This window comes from Rutidosis leptorrhynchoides, chromosome 2 (assembly GCF_046630445.1).
Source record: "Rutidosis leptorrhynchoides isolate AG116_Rl617_1_P2 chromosome 2, CSIRO_AGI_Rlap_v1, whole genome shotgun sequence".
In the NCBI taxonomy this organism is placed as follows: domain Eukaryota; kingdom Viridiplantae; phylum Streptophyta; class Magnoliopsida; order Asterales; family Asteraceae; genus Rutidosis; species Rutidosis leptorrhynchoides.
Window position 1 is genome coordinate 711,442,882 of NC_092334.1, and position 5,824 is coordinate 711,448,705.

General features: G+C 35.7%; 1 non-coding gene across 1 annotated transcript; it reads left to right on the forward strand.

The window, feature by feature from the left end:
- The first annotated feature begins 5,456 nt into the window (after window positions 1-5,456).
- Window positions 5,457-5,563, forward strand: LOC139894875 (small nucleolar RNA R71). Its single transcript, XR_011775354.1, has one exon. It is a non-coding gene; the product is annotated as a small nucleolar RNA R71 (small nucleolar RNA).
- Window positions 5,564-5,824: the final 261 nt, after the last annotated feature.

Genomic DNA, 5,824 nt, shown 5'->3' on the forward strand with positions numbered 1-5,824 from the left:
TTATTAAGATGATTATACAAAGGGTACAAATTATATATACGTTAAGTTTAGTTACCAGGGTGCTCAATCTTGTAGAATGATTTGATAAACGTTTCTGGATGAAACAACTGAAATCTTGTGATCCACCTTTACATACAGATTATACGAAACATTAAAACTATGAACTCACCAACCTTTGTGTTGACACTTGTTAGCATTTTTATTCTCAGGTTCCCTAGAAGTCTTCCGCTGTTTGCTTATATGTTAGACTAGCTATGTGCGTGGAGTCTTACATGGCATATTTTTCAAGGAAACGTTGCATTCACCAAATCATCACCATGTATCTTATTTTGACTGCATTGTTAACGGAAGTACTATTGTAAACTATTATTTATGTTGATTGTCTATATGTAGAAATCATCAGATGTCGAAAACCTTTGATTTAAATATTCATTTATGGTGTGCCTTTTCAAAAGAATGCAATGTTTACAAAATGTATCATATAGAGGTCAAATACCTCGCAATGAAATCGATGAATGACGTGTTCGTCCATATGGATTTGGAACGATCGTCACATTTAGGGTCTGCTAGGGAAAGACCATTTGGATTCCATTCTCGAGAACTACACGAGAACAGAATATCTAACTCTAACAGAAATATATATTACCCTAAAAAGATTCGAACCTCCCCACACTTAGTTAGATGTGGTGTTGAAATTGTGACTGACTTCATTGTCAACTTCCATCGGTCCATGTGTGTAATGTTTAACTCTGTGACCATTAACTTAAAATTCAATCCCATTTGAATTTATTAACTCTATTGTTCCGTATGGGAAAACTCTTTTGACTATGAATGGTCCAGACCATCTTGATTTCAATTTTCCAGGAAATAGCTTGAATCGTGAATTGAAAAGAAGAACTCTGTCTCCTTCTTTAAATTCTTTTGAACTTCTGATTCTTTTATCATGCCATTTCTTCATTCTTTCTTTATAGATCAACAAATTTTCATATGCTTCATGTCTTAATTCTTCTAATTCGTTTAGTTGACTTAACCGTAGACGTCCAGCTTCATGTAAATCAAGATTACATGTTTTCAAAGCCCAAAATGCTTTGTGTTCAATTTCTACTGGAAGATGACATGCTTTTCTGTAAACGAGGTGTGGTTCCAATTGGAGTTTTGTAGGCTGTTCTAAAAGCCCAGAATGCATCCTCCAATTTCATGGACCATTCCTTCGGATTTGATCCTACGGTTTTCTCTAGAATACGTTTTAAAGCTCGGTTGGTATTTTCAACTTGTCCACTTGTTTATGGATGATAAGCGGTTGAGATTTTATGAGTTACTCCATATCTTTTGAGAACTTTCTCAAGTTGATTATTACAAAAATGAGTACCCCGATCACTTATTAAAGCTTTCGGTGTTCCAAACCTTGCAAAAAGACATTTTAAAAAGTTGACTACAACTCGTGCATCGTTAGTTGGGAGAGCTTGTGCTTCCACCCATTTAGATACATAATCAATGGCAACGAGAATGTAGAGATTATTATGAGATTTTGGAAATGGACCCATAAAGTCAATACCCCAAATGTCAAATACTTCACATACTTGAATGACATTTTGTGGCATTTCATCACGTTGACTTATTTTTCCGGCCCTTTGACAAGCATCACAGGATTTGCAAAGAAGGTGTGCGTCTTTGAAAATTGTAGGCCAATAGAATCCAGCATCGTAAACTTTTCTTGCTGTGAGTTGAGGCCCATAATGCCCTCCTGTTGGTCCTGTGTGACAATGGTTTAAGATTTGACTAGCTTCATCCCCGAATACACATCGGCGTATTATTCCATCGGGACAACTTTTAAACAAATGTGGATCTTCCCAGAAATAGTGTTTTATATCACTAAAGAATTTCTTTCGTTTTTGGTACGACAACCCTTTTTCAAGGAATCCACATACTAAGTAGTTTGAATAGTCTGCAAACTATGGAATTTCACTATAATCTATCTTCAATAGATATTCATCAGGGAAGTTTTCTTGTAAGGCCGATTCATTTAGAACTTCTAATTCAGGATTTTCAAGACGAGAAAGATGATCAGCGGCGAGATTTTCTGCTCCCTTTTTATCTCGGATTTCAATATCTAACTCTTGTAAGAGTAAGATCCAACGGATTAATCGTGGCTTGGCATCTTGTTTTGAAAATAGGTATCTAAGAGCAGAATGGTCAGTATAGACCACCGTTTTTGCTAGACGAGATATGAACGAAATTTGTCAAAAGCAAAGACAATAGCAAGGAGTTCTTTTTCAGTAGTTGTGTAATTCGTTTGTGCTCCTTGTAACGTCTTACTAGCGTAATAAATAGGTTGAAATCGTTTTTCAATCCTTTGTCCTAAAACGGCTCCCATTGCAAAATCACTTGCATCGCACATAAGTTCAAACGGTAGATTCCAATTTGAAGTTATCATGATCGGCGCATTAGTGAGTTTCTCTTTAAGAATATTAAAAGATTTGATGCATTCATCTGAAAAGATGAATGAAGCATCATTTTCTAGGAGTTTATTCATAGGAGTGGCAATTTTAGAAAAATCTTTTATGAAACGTCGGTAAAAACCGGCATGCCCTAGAAAACTCCTAACTCCTCTAAAATTGGTGGGATGTGGAAGTTTAGCAATTACATCTACTTTAGCTCTATCCACTTTAATTCCTTCCTTTGAAATTTTATGACCAAGAACGATGCCTTCTTTAACCATGAAATGGCATTTCTCCCAATTAAGTACTAGATTTGATTGTTCGCATCTAATAAGCATTCGTTCAAGATTAACTAGACATGATTCAAATGTATCACCGAAGACTGAAAAGTCATCCATGAAAACTTCCATGCATTCTTCTATCATGTCGTGAAAAATCGCCATCATGCACCTTTGAAAGGTTGCAGGGGCGTTGCAAAGTCCAAATGGCATGCGTTTGTAAGCAAAAGTACTATAAGGGCACGTGAACGCAGTTTTCTCTTGGTCCTCGGGTGCTATTGGAATTTGAAAATATCCGGAAAAACCATCAAGAAAACAATAGTAACTATTTCCGGCTAATCTTTCCAACATTTGATCAATGAAAGGTAAGGGAAAGTGATCTTTTCTGGTGGCATCATTTAATTTTCTATAATCAATACAAACACGTCATCCTGTTACAGTCCTAGTAGGAATAAGCTCATTTTTCTCATTTGTGATGACAGTCATGCCACCCTTCTTAGGTACGCATTGAACTGGGCTTACCCATGGACTATCAGAGATTGGATAAATTAAACCTGCATCTAGCAGTTTAATAATTTCTTTCTTAACAACATCTTGCATATTAGGATTTAGTCTTCTTTGGCGTTGCACATACGTTTTATGACCTTCTTCCATAAGGATTTTATGTGTGCAATACGAAGGACTTATTCCTTTAATATCATGAATCTTCCATACAATAGCTGGTTTATGAGCTTTTAGCACAGTAATGAGTTGAGATTTTTCATTTTCAGTAAGAGAAGACGATATTATTACAGGTAATTCTGATTCACCATGTAAATAAGCATATTCCAAATGGTTTGGAAGTGGCTTTAACTCTAATGTCGGTGGTTCTTCTATCGATGATTTATATCAATATCTGTCTTCTTCTTTTAGCATTTGAATTTCTTCTGTTATTGGTTCATATCCATTAGCCATAAGTGTAGCTAACATTTCAGTTTCATCAATTGGTTCAGTTCCTTCTCCTAAAGAACATTCTCCTGTTCCTTGTAATTCTGGAAATTCTTCTAATAATTCTGCATGTGAATCTATAGTTTGAATATAATAGCATGTATCATCTGCAGATTGCGGTTGTTGCATGGCTCTATCAACAGAAAAGGTAACACTCTCGTTCTCTATACTTAGGATCAGTTTCTTACCAAACACGTCTATTATTGCTTTAGCTGTGTTTAAGAATGGTCTTCCTAATATGAGAGGAACTCGAGAATCTTCTTCCATGTCCAGAATAACAAAATCTACTGGAAATACTAAAGTACCAACTTTAACTAGCATGTTCTCCATTATCCCTCTAGGATATTTTACTGATTGATCTACTAGTTGTATGCTTATTCGTGTTGGTTTCAATTCTCCAAGGTCTAGTTTAGCGTATAGTGAATACGGCATTAAATTTATACTAGCACCTAAATCTGCCAATGCTTCTATTGAACTAAGACTACCCAGAAAACATGGAATTGTGAAACTTCCTGGATCTGATAATTTTTCTGGTATCTTATTCAATAGTACTGCAGAGCAATTAGCATTCATAGTAACAGCCGAGAGTTCTTCCATTTTCTTTCTATTTGTGATTAGATCTTTTAAGAATTTGGCATATCTAGGCATTCCTGATATTACATCAATGAAAGGAAGATTGACATTTATTTGTTTAAACATATCCAAAAATTTGGATTGCTCGGCTTCAAGTCTCTCTTTTCTCATTTTACTAGGGTAAGGAAGTGGTGGTTGGTATGGTTTAACATAAGGTTTAGCCTTAACTGTGTTATCTTCATTAACCTTTTCAACTACCGATTCTGTTTCCTTTCCTTGCTCAGATTGTGGTTCTTGTGGAGTAGGAATAGCATCATCAGAAACTACATGCATTTCAGGTGGTTTAAGTGTAATACCACTTCTTGTGGTAATAGCTTTAGCTGTTTCATTCCGGGGGTTAGCATTTGTATCACTAGGTAGACTTTTCGGTTTCCTTTCACCTATTAACCTTGCCAGGTTACTTACTTCTTGTTCCAAATTTTGAATAGAAGCTTGTTGATTTCTAAATGTTTGAGCATTTTGTTCATTGGTTTGTTTCTGAGATGTGAAAAATTGAGTTTGAGATTCAACTAGCTTCGACATCATATCTTCTAAATTTGGCTTTTTATCATCGGTTTGTGGTGGTTTGTTTTGAAAAATAGGTCTTTGCTGATTGTAAGTATTGTTGGATACTTGTTGATTACTAGGACCTTGTTGGTTGTTGTATGGAACATTTCGGTTATAATTCTGGTTTTGATTGTAGATTGGTCTTGGCGGTTGATAATTATTCTGATAATTATTTCCAGGCCTTTGGTTTATGTATGAAACATTCTCTCTTTGTTCCATTGTTAGTTCAATACTGAGACAATCTTTTGTCAAATGTGGTCCTCCACACTGCTCACAACTAATTCGTATTGAGTGAATATCTTTAGTCATCTTCTCCATTCGTCTCTCGACAGCATCTATCTTTGCAGAAATGGAATCAAAGTCATGGCTAGAATCGGCTCTAGCTGCTTTAGATGATCTAACGATATCTTTTTCTTGATGCCACTCATGTGAGTGGGAAGCAGTGTTATCAATAATTTTGTAAGCGTCATTTGCGGTTTTCTTCATAATGGAACCACCAACTGCTATATCGATGTCTTTTCGTGTAGTGATGTCGCATCCTTGGTAGAATATTTGTACTATTTGACAAGTGTCTAAACCATGTTGCGGACATCCTCTTAATAACTTTTCAAATCTTGTCCACGCTTCATATAGAGTTTCATTTGGCTTTTGTGTGAACGTAACAATTTCTCTTTGAAGTCTTACAACTTTAGATGCCGGAAAGAATTGTTTAAGAAAATTTTCAACTAAAACGTCCCATGTATCAATCGCCCTTCAGGTAACGATTCTAACCAATCTTTGGCTTCTCCCTTTAAAGTCCAGGGAAATAACATGAGATATATCTGTTCATCCTCCACTTCTCTGATTTTAAATAATGTACAGATCCTATTAAAAGTACGAAGATGTTCGTTTGGATCTTCCTTCGGTGCACCACTAAATTGGCATTGATTAGTTACCATGTGT